The 17,654-nt window shown below is 35.5% G+C and overlaps 1 pseudogene; it reads right to left on the reverse strand.

Annotated features, from left to right (window-relative positions):
- Nucleotides 1-2,176: 2,176 nt before the first annotated feature.
- Nucleotides 2,177-16,147, reverse strand: LOC130055000 (MFS-type transporter SLC18B1-like; annotated as a pseudogene).
- Nucleotides 16,148-17,654: the final 1,507 nt, after the last annotated feature.

Genomic DNA, 17,654 nt, shown 5'->3' on the forward strand with positions numbered 1-17,654 from the left:
TAGTCCGTACCATTGTTGATTCGGATATGGTAAACAGTGCTGATAACTACCCAATGGAGGCTTTTCAACTTGCTCTGACAAGCGCTGTTTGCTTTGCAAATTTAGCCACGATTCATTCCCACAGTGATCAGAAGAATGTTGGCGTTATGCTTTAAGTATGAATTGTCACAAGGAAGCATCATGAGACTAAATTATGTTGTTGAAACATATACTCATTTGTTTGATTGTAAGTGAATTCAATATTTTAAAAAAAACTTTAAAAGCATATATATATATATATATATATATATATATAGCATAGGATTAAACATTCTTTTTGAAGAATTTATCGATGTGTAAATTCCAGACATTTTACTCACAAACTGAAACTGAAGGGAAACTATTCAAATTTTTGCAATTGTTAATGAAGTGGATCAATTGGAATTATAAGAATCAAACATTCGCACTTTTATTCAGTTTGTGAGTAAAATGTCAGGAGTTTACACATCGATAAATTCTTCAAAAAGAATGTTTAATCCTATAACAAATCCGTTAATACCATGGCCGCGCCGAACCTAAGAGGCACCTGATCCCACTTCTGATGTGTCCAAAGGTGTTAAAAGCATGTACACACACACACACACACACACACACACACACACACACACACACACACACATATATATATATATATATATATATATATATATATATATGTAAGACTCCAAAGTGCGATAGGACTCCAAAGTGCGATGGTCTCGCTAAACCTCGATGGTCTGCGCCAAACCCCGATGGTGTGACACGCCAAAGTGCGATGGTGTGACACGCCAAAGTGCGATGGTGTGACACGCCAAAGTGCGATGGTGTGACACGCCAAAGTGCGATGGTGTGACACGCCAAAGTGCGATGGTGTGACACGCCGAAATCCATTGGTTTGTAAACGACACAGTGTTTTGGTACAGACTGTACCAACCGTGTGTTGTTTCACTAAAATATCAGTGCAAAATCCATGCATAAAAAATAAGAAGTTAATTAGATGAACAAACTATTGCAAAAACTTTTATATATAATATGGGCAAACACGGACCTCTGAACACACCAGAGGTAGGATCAGGTGTCTAGGAGGTGTTAACATCCCCTGTCGACCGGTCACACCTGCGTGATCAGTATATCTTAATCACGTAGATGGAGTAATTCCTAATAAAAATTAATGTGTTAATTACGGTCTAACAATTGGTATGAAACACGTCAAACAGCATTGACGTGAAGTGAATTCTCTATAAATCATAAATATATTGATTTTGTTTGATAAAAAACAAATTGTATTTTTACAAAACCTTAAGCATATGCATAAACAATGCATATATTCATTTATCTATGATGGGAAGCGAATTTTATGTTTGTACATACATGTAAAGGATTAATTCTGAATCAAAACATGTGAAAGAATTATGCATATATTCATATGCATAATTAGTATGCATAATCTGATTTCAATCAAATTCTGGTTGTTTTTAAATACTTTTTAAAAAATCAAATGTGTAGATAATTTATTTTCTCACTTGTTTGATGGGATTGTTGGTTATATATTGTTTAACGTCCCGCTCGAGAATATTTTACTCATACAGAGAAATCGCCATTACCGGTCAATGGCTGAAAATGTAGGCCTATGTTTGGAGCTTACGACCTTTGATCATAGAGGGATCTTTAGCATGTCATACTTGCTGTGACACGGGCATGTTTTTGCGGTCTCATTAAAATCACCCAATTTAGTCACCTTTTACAACGACGAGCGAGGAGTACTGTGGACCTGTTCTGACACAGGTCCATACTGGATAGAATGGAATTCTATATTAAGAAACCTTTAAAACCTATAGCATTCCGTTTATATTCATCTCTAATAAGTTTTAACAACTTATGAGGCCTTCATACATTAATTGATATCATAAAACATTTGCCTGAAAGGGTGAACATAACGAACAATTATCAATCACATAATTCCTATGAGGAATACAAAATCAAGAATTGGGCAAACACGGACCCCTGAATATACCAGAGGTGGAATCAGGTACCTAGGAGGAATGATCATCTCCTTCCGACCATTTACATCCGCCGTAAGCCGGATGAAATAAGTCGTACGTCGAATAATAGATTTCAATTAAAAACGTGTAATCAGTATAAATAACAATTCGAAATAAATGTGATGTTTGGTTTATGAAAAGAAATCTGATAAACTTGGAATAGTTGTAATTGATACATGCAGCAATCATTAAATACTGTTAACATATTCATGGATTACATAATCATAACACTTCCTGAGTTTTGTCTTTGACCATAAAGTGCAAGGACCATAGCCTGACAAGAAAACAAAACATACCAGTGTTGATTCTACATTTAGAAAGAGTGAAATATTCATTTATTTCAATTCATAAACTTTGATTGATAGATTTCAAGAAAAATCACATGAAAATTGTAAGCTTGTTTTCAAGGAATGTTTTCAATTTCTAACGATAATAGTAAGATGTATTGTTTAATCATATGTATTGGTAGAATGGTGAATTGTAAGTTAAAACAAAACGCCAACACATACGTTTGTAAAACAGCGAAAACATTCTCAAATTGATGACATCAAAGACGATGCCATAGATAATATTGGCATGCTGTTAAATAACGCTATGGGTTCATTTCTTTGAACATTTCCAATGTATAGCGACAATCAGGACAGGATAAGAATGAATATGTATTTGATTTAAAAAAGACTAAAATGCGTATTAAATAATTTTTGCAGCATTGAGGAACACTATTGTTTAGGGACAGATAACTTTTGTCATACATATAAACTTTAAAACTTACTGATATTGTTAGTAACCCCGCACAAAATGTTGTTGACCATTCGTTACCAATTTCCTCCACTAAGGCACCCCTACACTGGCCCCTAGAAATGCCCTAAAATATATTTCATATTTGACCATATCAAAACAAAAGATAGAAAATGTTATCAAAGGTTTCTTTCATGAAAATTGTATAGGATGAATCATGAAATGTTTTGAACGTCTTACTACCCTAGAGAAAAGCAGGAAATGGATAGACCAGAAACGACACCATGTGTATCCATACTTTCGTCCATTCCAAGATACCTGTCAAAGTAAATGTGAATGATTAAATGTGAAAGGCAATAATAACGTATGTTTCATCTCTATATTTTGCATTGTATTGTGTAACATTGACTTACTTCGTTGATTCTATCATGCCTGAGAAGGTTGGAATGATGGCACCAGCTAAACCCACTCCCAGTAGTAAAAGGGATAAAATGACAGACCAGAGTTCACTATTCAGAAAAGGCAAAATGAGTGGTGAAATAATTTTCAATGTAGAATAGATAATGCAAAAAAGGCACAAATACTTAGGAACAATATTTGATAAGAAGTCGAAGACGTGCTCACAGAATAGAACATATCTCATTCATCTTAATCAATTCGGGTTTTCAAACGATTTTCCGTCAGTAGAAATTATGTTTTTCAACTTTGTTTATTACATTGCAAGCATTATTGATAAGAAAGCCCACATATACCTGATCAAGATATAGGGCTCACGGCGGGTGTGACCGGTCGACAGTGAATGCTTACTCCTCCTAGCCACCTGATCCCACCTCTGGTGTGTCCAGGGGTCTGTGTTTGCCGAACTATCTATTTTGTATTGCTTATAGGAGTTATGAGATTGATCACTGCTCGTTATCTTCACCTTTCATTTCTAACATCATACTATGTGATTTAACAAACCGTTTAACAGAATGATAATGAAAAAAGATGAAGATAACAAGCAGTGATCAATCTCATAAATCCTATAAATGATACGAAATCAGGGTTAATACGGATCCATGGAAACACCAGAGGTGGAATCAGCTACCTAGGAGGAGTAAACATCCCCTGTTGATCTTTCGCACCCAAGGAGATCCACCTGGATGAAAAGGTGAACATAACGAACAGTGATCAATCTCCTATAATATATAATCTTCAGAAAGTAAAAATAAACGGATTTGAAATTAATGATCAACATAAAAAAAATTGTAAATTTGAAAAATTGTGAAATTCTGAATTTTTATAGATCCTATTCGTGACTTCCCTAATTCTGGAAATGTTATATACTCTATGCTTTTAGAATGAGTTAGTTATTAAGATATTTATCCGGTATATAAGCTAAACAAGACATTCATATGTATTTACTTATTAGGAGAGCAAAGGGAAGACTTTAACTTGGATATGAAATAGGTCAAGCGTTAAACCTTGCGGTAGTATACCTTTGAACATTCAAAATTAGTCCATATATTCAACACATTAAAACCCTAATATGCACGGTATCCACACAATTCGCCCCCGTGAAACAGACATTGAATACAGGTTTGCATTTTGTGTATTGATGTTGCTTTAACTTACTGTTATTAGTATTCTTGATAGTTTAATGCTGTAGTTAAATAGAAGATATACTTACAAAGGTAACATATCTATTAAAGGTGTTGGCCCCATCAATAAGTAAGCAATCGCCTCTGTTAAACTTCCCATTGCCATCGTGCTCTTCGCATAACCCTAGAAAGGCAAATTTGGTGTTATATTATCCTACAATACCTATCTCAAGAAAAAATTGAAATTAAAACGAGATCTGGTAAAAAGTTCTTAATATTGGCACGTACAAAACATTTGTGATTTATTATCATTTTTGTATTCTTTCACGCCCTTTTCCCCTTCAACAAGAACTCAACATTAAAAGCAAAAGTAACAAGTCTTAAACATGGAGGTCCAGTGTTACTGTAGTCGTTGGCACGATAAAGAACCCTCAATGCTACGGCCCTGAGCCCCATGCATTAGGCAAATTTTGTGGAACTTCGCCTGCAGCTGATGACAGCTTTAGAGGAGTAAACAAAAAATCCAATGGCACGTGATAAACAATGAAATACACTTTCAAAGACATGTAAATCTAATGGTAAGCGACAAAAAATTCCACAATTTCATACACCAGTAATGAATAAAATCCACTACTAACTTACTTTGTTATCGATAACATATCCATATACTGGTCCGGTGATGGAGTACATCAGTCCATATATCAAAAACATCAATCCTATTAATGCTGGTTTTCCTTTCAACTAGAACATCAAATGAAATCGTAACCTGTTTATGAATGTGGAATACATATATGAATTTTTTCACAGTAAGTTACATTCGAGTTAAAGTACATTGTACCTCTGCTAGACTCTCAACATGCAAAGCTAGAGTTGAGTCATTAAATCCCATAGCAAAGGATCCCACTGTTAATGTCAAACTAACCACCCACGTATAAGGATCCCACTGTTAATGTCAAACTAACCACCCACGTATAAGGATCCCACTGTTAATGTCAAACTAACCACCCATGTATAAGGTTCCCACTGTTAATGTCAAACTAACCACCCACGTATAAGCATCCCACTGTTAATGTCAAACTAACCACCCACGTATAAGGATCCCACTGTTAATGGCAAACTAACACCCACGTATAAGGATCCCACTGTTAATGTCAAACTAACCACCCACGTATAAGGATCCCACTGTTATTGTCAAACTAACCACCCACGTATAAGGATCCCACTGTTAATGTCAAACTAACCACCCACGTATAAGGTTCCCACTGTTAATGTCAAACTAACCACCCACGTATAAGGATCCCACTGTTAATGTCAAACTAACCACCCACGTATAAGGATCCCACTGTTAATGTCAAACTAACCACCCACGTATAAGGATCCCACTGTTAATGTCAAACTAACCACCCACGTATAAGGTTCCCACTGTTAATGTCAAACTAACCACCCACGTATAAGGATCCCACTGTTAATGTCAAACTAACCACCCATGTATAAGGATCCCACTGTTAATGTCAAACTAACCACCCACGTATAAGGATCCCACTGTTAATGTCAAACTAACCACCCACGTATAAGGATCCCACTGTTAATGTCAAACTAACCACCCACGTATAAGGATCCCACTGTTAATGTCAAACTAACCACCCACGTATAAGGATCCCACTGTTAATGTCAAACTAACCACCCACGTATAAGCATCCCACTGTTAATGTCAAACTAACCACCCACGTATAAGCATCCCACTGTTAATGTCAAACTAACCACCCACGTATCAGGATTCTTGAGTAGAAAGATTTGTGTCTGGCTCGTGGAGAATCTGAAAGTGCAGATAGAACACAACTTCCTGTAAATCAGTATTTTAGAAAGCCAAGCAATTGTATATTAACGTATCTCACAACATAGTCTTCCCTGGTGTTTGATATCGAATGCCAAAGTAACACTTGCAAAATTGATTATATTTGTGTTTTCTGAATTGCAACGATGAATTTTTATTCAGGTAGAATGTTTGTTTTAATAGGACAAAACCCTGTTTTTTGGATCATGAAATTAACAATTTTGGTAAAGGACACCTGCTCTCTATGAATATCTATTTATTTAGTATTAATAGCATTAAAGACAATGTTATTGTAATGTTTTACACACAAATACTATATACCCATGTTGGCCCCACCCTGGAGTTGGAACATTTATCCCCCAAAATCACGATATTTACAATTTTGTTAAAGGATATACCAAATCTGATATAACAAAGACTAACATATACGTGCATGGATTTAGATTTAGGCATTGTAGTGATTGTTAATATGTAAATCTAAAATAAAAGGACAAAAACAAAACAAATTTATGAAATACAAGAGTTTGCACCCAAGTACAATATACATGCACACTGTACTCATCAACATGTGTGTATTACACTCCTTGTGTAAAACCTCATATTCATATTGCAAAGGAATCTCGCTTGTTTCTCTTGGGTCTGAATGAGAAACAATACGTATTGCTAATGTTTGAATTTAATAAAAAGGTTCTTTATATGAAATTGCAAATAACTTTAGCAAAATATAATATATTCACTGCTTGTGTAAGAATTCTGATATGAAAAAAAAAGTAACAGAAATTACTAGCAATAAACATTTACAAAATGTAATGTCGCTGAGAATCACAAGCTAGGCAATAAAAAGTATTTTTCAAACAGTAATGTTCAAACCGTTCTGTTCTACGCATCCAAGCTTGACTGGTCCCTTACCAAGAGACTACAGAATAGGCAGAACCAATCTGGCGTTTTGTCTAAAACAATAATAACTTTCAATCATATGTCAATTTGATATATCCCTGTGAGCTCGTAATAAAGGACACCACAGAGTCGTCCACTTCTGCTTCATACTTAGATATTTTATTGAAAGTAGACATTAACGGCAAACTGACAACTTAACTGTATGATAAACGGGATGATTTCAGCTTATCCATCATCAACTTCCCATATTTATGTAGCAATATTCCATTATCACCTGCATATGGTGTTTATATCTCTCAGCTGATTCGATACGCAAGAACTTGTTCTGCATATGGTCAGTTGTTAAGTCGAGGCAAGCTACTGAAAAACAAGTTGATGGTACAGGGGTTTCAACAGTCTCAATTGAAGTTAGCATGTCGGTCGTTATAACGATCTAGTTCGTCAATACAACCCATCATTGGGTTAAATGCAGTCTGAAGTGTTTCATACCGATTGTTAGGTCGTTCTTGGCACACTGAGTTTGACTACGGATAACTCCGTTTACCTGATTAGGATATAGGGCTCACGGCGGGTGTGACCGGTTGACAGAGGATGATCACTCCTCCTAGGCACCTGGTCTAACCTCCGGTGTGTCCAGGGGTCCGTGTTTGCTCAACTATCTATTTTGTATTGCTTATAGGACTTATGAGATTGATCACTGTTTGTTATTTTTCCCTTTCATTGACAAGTTTAGCATATGAAAAAAGCTTAAGAAATCAGACAATGAAATATCCATAATAACCTACATAACGAATGCTGTAAACTCATATACGGACTATGTAAGGTGAAGACAACGAACAGTGATCAATCCCATAATCGAAATTAAATGTAAAGACGTTGATTCTGAGGAATATCTTGGTCGTTTAGAAATGGTAAGGGAAGCCTAATACCGTTACATGTTCTATATTTCTGAGTGAATATCGACGATCTATTTCAACACTTCAAGATTGAGTGGTTAGTACTGTTCCATACACACCTACATATCGTGTATAGTATCGGGGCGTTTCATCAGTTACGTTATATCGCCCCTTTGAGACACAAACTCCTGTCCCTCTCTGTCAAAACAAAATCGTACAGAATGTCTTTCTCGTTCAAATCGACGCGGATCTTATTGTGTAGTTAATTGTTTTTACTGTGTCGCACACATTTCTGCTGTGACAGGCGAAATTTATACTATGTTGGAACCACACAGTGAAAACACAGATGGAAAACTCTGATAACTCTCATGTATAGGTTAATGGCGTGGTTTCTAATCATAGATTCAGCCATGAAAATTTAAGTGTAACCGCTATGCAAAGGTTACAGTGCAAAGGCACCCTAACCCAAAACGGCTTTATGTACGGATTCTTATTGATTTTCAAAGGTTTGCACGAATGAAGTTATTAATAACCACTTCAATTTTTGTAGAAGTAGATTCAAACGGGAATTTTAAAGAATGGACTGCTTTTTGTGTCCCATTTCCCCCCAGCATTCCAATTTCTTTGACCCATGACATGTCTGACACCAGATGGCGATAAAAAAGGGTTTTCGGTTTCTGTCGCGGTGACAATAAGTGCCGACGCTTGCGCTTAACGCCTAAAAGTAATTGGTAAATACTTTATCATACAATACAAATTACATTTCAATGTTTCTACCTTCGATAACTTTACCTATTGAAATAATAGTAATTTCCTTATTAACGTGAACGATGTGCGTTTATATCACAAAATGATCAACTCCTTTAATTTCTCCTGTCAGGGACTTGTAAATGAGTGGATCTATATGATTTGCAAAAATGTTACCTTTTTATACATATTTTATACACTGTCCAACGAACTATATTTCCGAACAACTGCTCAAAATTAACCCTGCGGATATAAATGTAGACCCCGTTTTAGATCGGTTGCAAAATTACGACTAATTCAAACACGACTTGTTTACTACAACGATGCATAAATTTATATGTAGCCAATATCTACCCAGAGTTATCGTTCCTTACACTAGCAAGGAACGACAACTCTGGGTAGAGATTGATATGTAGCGATAAACCAGAAACACCATGATGAAAGCAAGATTCAACTGGCGACAATAAAGCGCAGCTATGAACAGCGCTTTAAAAATAAATCTTTTCCTAGCATAACAGCCCAACAGTTGTGGGTATTGTTAGGTATAGAATGTGCAACTATGTTTTCCTTCTTTCATAACTTCACCAGGTTATTAACAATGGACAACTGGGATAGTCTAATGTCATGAAGTGTCAAAGTATAAGATGATGAATTAAAACACAATTGATATCAATTTCTCTTCTTAAATTAGATAATTCTACCACTTACTTTTATCACATGAATGATTGCTGAGATACTTGTTCTGACAATCCATTACTAATTTTCAAACGGTCGTCGTAAAATCATATTATGCATCACGTTAATGTGTCTACTTGAGCTAAAAATAAGATTGAGGAACTCACCAACAATATGACGGATCAGGAGATACCCGGGTGTTCCACTAAGTATTGTCATCGAACCAACGACAAAGAAAGGTAACCCAAATCCGCCTAACTGAAAACACACAAGATTATTTATCAAATTTAAACGCATTCTTTGTATCGCTGTCATAATGCAAAGAGACATCAAATCAGTGAAATCGAAATTGACAGATTGGTTCTGATGTGTTTTTGAGACATATTGCATGTTTCGAAAGTATATAAAATTATATGCATTTTGTCTTTCATATGCATATAGTAATTAATTGTAATTATAGTTAGCGCGCCGAAATATTGCGATAATTAGTCACAATACGGATTTAAATCTAAGCCCTGATAGAAAAAGTCTCGTTAATTAGTTAGATAGTCGCGTGACACAGTGACATCATATGCGACCTTCTTCGAACAAATGATTTCAAAGTAGAGTTAGATATTATTAAACCTCAGGCTTTATTCACCATGGGCAACGTTTATTTCGATATTGACAAATTTTCCGAGTCTTAAGACAACATTCAAATCTTATATAGTGATGTAAATACCCAAATGTAGCGAGAAAAGAGAGTATGGAATCGACAAATTTAATTGCTAGTAAATAATGTTTACATTTGTTGCTGTATAAACACTATTCGGTAAGGTTATACCTTTAAACATCTGGAATTGGGGTTATTTTTATAATAAAGTGTGCAATTATTATTTATTTTTGGGGAACATAATTATGATACATGTACATGTTACATCGTTGACATCGAGGCCTACTGTTACGGGTCCATTGCGAAAAAAAAAAATATGGATAACTCCGTTTACCTAATCAAGATATAGGGCTCACGGCGGGTGCGACCGGTCGACAGGGGATGCTTGCTCCTCCTAGTCACCTGATCCCACCTCTTGTATATCCAGGGCTCCATGTTTGCTTAACTCTCTATTATGTATTGCTTATAGGAGTTATGAGATTGATCACTGTTCGTTATATTCACCGTTCATAAATAAAAAATAATGAAATTTAAAGTGAAAATAACAATATTTTCTTTAAGAAAGCAATATCATCTTTCCTTTTTTTTAATTGTGATCTAAACGTCGCTATGAAGTGGGAGCACGGCGTTATACTGTACTTGATGTTACTAGTTCATTTTGAGAGAATGGAAACATTATATAATTCAATCTAAAGATAGGTATTACAATGTTTTATCATTTATAATTGCAAGTTCAATAATTTTCGATCTTTCATTTTGTTGTTGTTCAAACTACGAGTTGGTAGAAACTGGGATCACGAATATGTGTTGTTACAAGGTCAGCTGGTGCAACCGTGTATTTTGTGAAATGATGAAAACTAGAACAGAATGCATATTCTGTACAGGTTTAGCAGTGCTTAGCTTCAATATAACCATTTTCTTGCAATTCAACTGGGTCTCTGTCCAACTGCATTTGGAAACGTACATGGACTAAGACGGGTGGGTTTTTTTTTAAGACAGAGTCCTTGTGCTGACAAAAATCATTATAATGATCTAGTTTGTCACTACAACCTATCATTGGATCAAATGCTGTCTGAAGTGTTTCATACCTATTGTTAGGCCGTTATTTATACACTGATCTTGACTACGGATGATTCCGTTCACCTGATCAAAATAGAGGGTTCACAGAGGGTGTGACTGGTCGACATGGGATGCCAACTCATCAAAGGCACCTGATCCCACCTCTGGTATTTCTAGGGTTCCGTGTTTGCCCAACTGTTAATTTTGTATTCCTTAAAGGAGTTATGAGATTGATCACTGGTCGTTATTTTCACCTTTTCAGGCATATTTTTTTTATAATCATTGTGTGAGGACCTCATGAGTTTTGAGAACATTTACGGTATAGATTTATAGTACGACTGTCTGGTAAGGCTTGGTTACCCTTGGTTTGTTGCGGTGAAGCTTAGAACTTGTGTTTGAATATTTTGTATACTGCACATGCAATAAAATGTATTCAAACCGAAGTGGATTAAATTTGACTTTAAAACTACAATATCAATCCGATGATTTCAAATCGTCCGCGCTAAAAATATTCTCGCCATTACAGCTAGTAATTCGATGTTTACAAGGGAGTCGGCTGAGCTCATTGCATTGTGACGTCAAATGTTTTTACTGTAAAGGACGCGCACTACGAATGCTATACATGTACATGTATATCTAATTTCTTGCCAATTAATTTTCCGCCGTCTTGGGTACCGGTGCCTGCCAAAAACATCGGATATACAGTATATAATAGTATTTTCAATGAAAATTGGGTACACTTCGCAATGAAATTATATCCATGATACACAGGACATTATACGACGTAATAGTGCATTACAAAAGTAGCTATCGAAATGAATTACATATATAATCTTGGAAATCAGTAGTCTATTCCATAAAAGGTCTTACGAAAAAATCCCCATCTTAGCGTTTATTTAAAGACCAAAATATACAGTACGGTTTCTTCACGGATGACTGGATGTGGGCTATTAATACCTAATTTTACGCCTGAGGTTTGACGTGGTTATGGCACGAGCAGGGCTCGAACTCACGACTTCACGGTATCGAAATGAATACATTACCACTGAGTTCCTGCGACAGGTAGCATTGTACACCTGTCTTACCTCATAAAGGGCACCACCAACTGCTGGTCCAATTACAATTCCACCGGATGTCTGTAGAAGGCCCTGCATGGAAAGAAAGAACTCGCATTGAAGTGTTAGAATTAATACACTGTCTATTGATGAAAGGCGAAGAAACGAAAAGTGATCAATCTCATAACTCCTATAAGCAATACAAAATAGAGAGTTGGGCAAACACGGACCCCTGGACACACCAGAAGTGGGATCAGGTGCCTAGGAGGAGTAATCATTCCCTGTCGACCGGTCACACGCGCCGTGAGCTTTTGGTTTGTTATGTTTCTGTACAGGTATACTTACTAATGCAGTCCCAACGTTATCTGGAAATGAACTTGTGATTGTGGCAGAACTGGCTGTATAAAACATAGAACTTCCAAAGCCTTCCATTGCACGACATCAAAAACACACGACACTAGATATCATCTCGTCTGAAAAGTTATCCAACACTCTGAAAAAAAATAACAGCATTGAAGGTGTTGAAAATCGGACAGAAATACTTGTGAATTTCACTTGTGCACAATGTTGACAATATTGTATTATTTTGACTCCCTTGTTTATTGAGTGCATTAGGTATAATGTTTTAACGGAGTTAAGTAATAAGTAACGAGGTACTTGTATGTATATGGATATGATGATTGCCAACATTGTAGTAAAATTACAGGATTTTTATATAATGATTTATAATATAATTATAATGATAATCTATAATAATTGCAAAATTTCCTATAATGCTGGCTCCACTCCCGTCCAATCTCCAACCAGAGAACAAAACCATATTTCATTGTTTTAAGAACAAACATAAATAAATAATATGAATGTGTTCATATGTGGAGGGGAATGTATTGTTCCTTGTATTAGAATGAGAATGCCTATAATCAGTATAAAGATTTGGGATACTTTTTTGCAGATTCACGGACGTGTTGCAGGTTGATCATACGCCATCGTAAATCCATCGATTTTGGGAAAATTTATTCAAATGTTCACTAGGCAAGACTGATACGTCATGTATGTATTTCCATACCTGGTTAATGACAGCTGATTATATCATATAACTGACCACTATCCATCGCAGCGACCGATCTATTTGTGGGGTTTGTAGAAATTCTAAACATTTACGTTTATAACGTGTTAACAGGTTTTCTCCAAATAATGTGTTTATCATATTACTGTTCTTAAAACATTCATATTGCATTAGTGCATTTACATGTTTGAATGATATTTCATACATTCATATATTTTTTTTAAAACCACTCGTGTGTTCTTACGATGGTATTAATACTTTGTTATAAAATGAGTATTCAAATAAACTTTAATTGTTTTTAAATTTGGTTTCCATTTTAAGTAAAATATTTCATGTTACAATTCCTGTGTGTTTCCTTGGAAATATATTAGAATATTTAGAATTTTTGTAGCTGATTTGATACTTTGTATCAAAATTATCTTTTATATACCTGTATATTTCCTGAATATACATGTATACAAATATACAAAATGTTTTGTCAAGGAACATTTTTTGTTTCGGAAAGCGATAAAAACATGAAAATCATGAGCATAACTAATGACCTGCAAAAAGAAGAGGAACTTACCCAAACACTAAGGCACCGATTCCTCCAACCATGGTTCCTGCGAGATACATGTACTTTGTTCCAATTCTTGTCATCTGATGGACAGAATGCTTGAATGTGGGTTATGTATATGATTAGATTAATTACCAGAATTGTCTTCATCACTGTTCGTTGTCTTCACCTTTCATAATAGAGAGTAACTAAAACGTATAGTGATAGTGCATTCAATCTTAAAACTTAATAAACTGGAAAGGATAGGGAAAAGGGGCGTCTACATATTGAAATCGTCAAGTTTTTCACGAAACTATAAAAATACACCTGTTCTCAACCAGAGACAGACCTGCTTTGAACTAATCAGCTGTTACGAGAAATGAAGTTAAAAAAAACACTGTTTAATTATTTATTTAGTTTTTATTTCATTATAAAATTGTCCCAAATATATTTGTTGTTCCAATTCTTGTCATCTGATGGAAAGTATATCAGTAAGATATGTATACTAAAATGTTCATATCCCTTACTGATATATATATATATATATATATATATATATATATCAGTATGGGATATGAACATTTTAGTATACATATCAGTAAGGGCTATGAACATGCAATGAACTACAGTGATATTGATTGTCTGTTAAAAATATTTTCAGATTAAGTATATTTTGTGTTATCCCATAAAAAGATTGCGTCATTTAATCAAGGAAAGAAGGTATGGATCAGGAGTTTGATATTCCTTATACCGATATCCCTGTTAAGTATTCTAAATAGATCCACAGAGAGAGAGAGAGAGAGAGAGAGAGAGAGAGAGAGAGAGAGAATGCTTGCATAATACTTGCATAATTTCCCAATATCGGAGATGACAAGAAAAACGAGTTCATACACCCCAAAGATCATTCCAATCACAGTTTGAGGAACTCCTCTCTTTTCAGCCTAAATTCAAAATAAAATCAAAAGATAATTTTCAAGAATGCAATTCCTTCACGAAAATAATTATTATAATCAGATAACAGTTATACAATCTTCAAGAAAACTTTAACAAATTTAAAGTAATTAAAATATTCAACAATACTCGATGGAAGAAACTAGTGAGTTTTATTTGTCACGTGGTAGAATGAGTTATCATTTGAATCCTTGAAGGATATCTGCAAATCTGCATGGCAATCAAAATCTCTCTTTAAAAGATTTGAATATGTGATGAATAGAACATATTAATTACTGATGAATGATTTACCGATGCAATCGCGCTTGTGCGTTTTAATCATAAAAAGCGAAGATCACGAACAGTGATCAATCCCATACTAGTGAATCCCATAAAGAATACAAGCGTGGGCACAGGACAAGCACGAATCCCTGGACACACCAGAGGTGGGATTAACCGGTGACGCCCACCGTGAGTCTTATATCCTGATCAGGTAAACGGAGTAATCCGTAGTCAAAATCAGTATGGAAAAGACGGCTTAACAATTGGTCATGAAACACGTCAGACAGCATTCGACCTAATGACAGGTTGTATTTGCAAATAAGATCAATATAATGTCCATAGAATTAGCTAAATGTTGACTTCAGGTGAATCTGTTGAAAACCCCATAAAAGCAACTTATTTGTCAATAGCTTACCTCAATTAAAAAACTTATAATGCGCAGAACATGCTCTCGCGTTTCGAATAAGTTGAGACATAAACACCAGGCGACATTGGAATAGTGGTACATTAATATGGAAGTTGACGATGGGGGAGCTAAGGTCATCCAGTTTGTCATAAACTTGATAAATGAAGATGATTTATCCATATGATAGTGTTGTTTTACAAGTGATGAACATGTATGTAATTGTTATATTATTTCCTGTCGAGTTGAGCTAACTGTTTCATGTTTTTGCAGATTTATAAAACGAATTCGTTGATGTTTTAGGGAAGCTCAATCCAACTACAACCCAAACCCAATGCATCTTAAAATCACTCCTACAGTGGATTTACAAAAGTCTAACAATTTTTGTCATTCACAATTATAATCCTACATCTCAATGCCGGGTATTATGAAGTATTTTGTTCTTGATATAATCGTACTAACATTGATATCTCCTATATACAACGTAAATCAATTCTACAACTACAACTATACCTTTGTTGGGAAGAATGACATGGAAAGAGAGAAACATGAAACATTTAAAAAGTACGAGAACGTTGTTACTGCCAGAAGAATCTTCTTGTGTTTTGGAATCTTTGAAAATGAAAAAGCACTATCCTCCATCTTGTGAATAATATTGCTTTCGTCGTCTGTACTAGAATCTGAAGTTATCAATGTCAGCATTTCCACAGGTTCTGGATCTGTCCCTTTCATTTCCATTTCTTAAAAACAAAAAATCATAATATCTGTATTTTTACTTGGAACTATTTTGGTAAATATTTGAATTATGCAATATTTAACTTTTGTTGGAACATACAGAAATCATAAACAGTATTCAGTCTTAGTCCGTCTGTTGTTTACAGATAGCTGCATTCCGGTTAATTATCGCAGACAGTTTTATTTGTAAGCTCTGGGCACGGTTTGAATATTGAGTTTAGCAAATTATCGAATATGTATATCTTATTCGTGAACAAAGTTATTGACTTATAAAAACATATGTTCTTATATAAGGCCCGAATTCTCATGCATATTGTTCATGACTCACAAAATAACCCTTCCAAGATATGTCAGATAATTAAGGACACAGTATGTACATCATAGTGTTTGTCATCACATCTTAACACGTGATGTATTCATTTTCAGAAATTTAACGTGTTGTACAAATAAGGTCACCAATCGTGGTACCTTAGTGGTTCGTCGTGGGTTCAAATCAACTAATACCCAGTGGCGGATTTAAGGGAGGCGCAGCCGGCGCCCCCCCCCCCTCCCTAAAATTTTCAAAAGGTAAATCGTGGTATCTTGTTTAGAAAAATGCACGAAACGATAAAAGAAGCAATCATTTCTTCCACTCCCGGAGAAATGAATGACAAAATGTTTTGATTTCTTGAATTACTTTATTGGGAGAACTTATTTTTTTCCAAAAATCCTTAAAATTTGCGTCATTTTATTAATTTCACTTATTAAAAATGATAGAAAATAGTACAACTGACTTAAAAATAGGAGACATATTTCAAGCCCTATAAAATCTGTAAAATCCAGGAGCTTCCGGGGGCTTCACCCCCTGGGCCCCAACCAGGCCTTCGCCCGGGACCCACTAGGGGCCTCAAGGCAGCCCCCAAACCCCCTGCCTCATAAAGTGCCCCCCCCCCCCGTAACCGCAATTCCTGGATCCGCCCCAGATACCATCATCGCGTCAAACCAAAGATGAAAAACAAAGCAATGATTGCTCCTTCTCCAACTGATCGGCATCTAAAAGTGATAGTCGCAAATCTTTAAGATGAAACCTTATAATCCGAAGTTCCGTGCCACGGTAAGCTTTGGCACACAACATGCAACGAACCTTAGCTGCTACAACACTGCGCACTATGCGTAGGTTTAAACTTTTGTGACAATTCACCAACAGCTGGTGATGTCCTCGAAAGGATTGAAAACAAATAATAGACAAATAAAATTCACTTTTCATACCTATATCAGAAATGAGACAATAGCGAATCGTGATCAACCTCAAGAATACAAAATTGAAAGCATGGCAAACACGAAACCTAGGAAGCACTAGAGGTGGGAATAGGTGCCGAGGAGGATTAATCATTCCATATTGATGGTTCTTGCCCAACTTAATCCCTCTATTTTGGTCGTTTAAACGTTATATTCCGTAGTTAAAATCAGTGTACTTATTGGCATGAAACATACAACATTCCACGTGATGTCGGGTTGTATTTGAAAATAA

Source organism: Ostrea edulis, chromosome 5 (assembly GCF_947568905.1).
Source record: "Ostrea edulis chromosome 5, xbOstEdul1.1, whole genome shotgun sequence".
NCBI classification, from domain to species: Eukaryota; Metazoa; Mollusca; class Bivalvia; order Ostreida; family Ostreidae; genus Ostrea; species Ostrea edulis.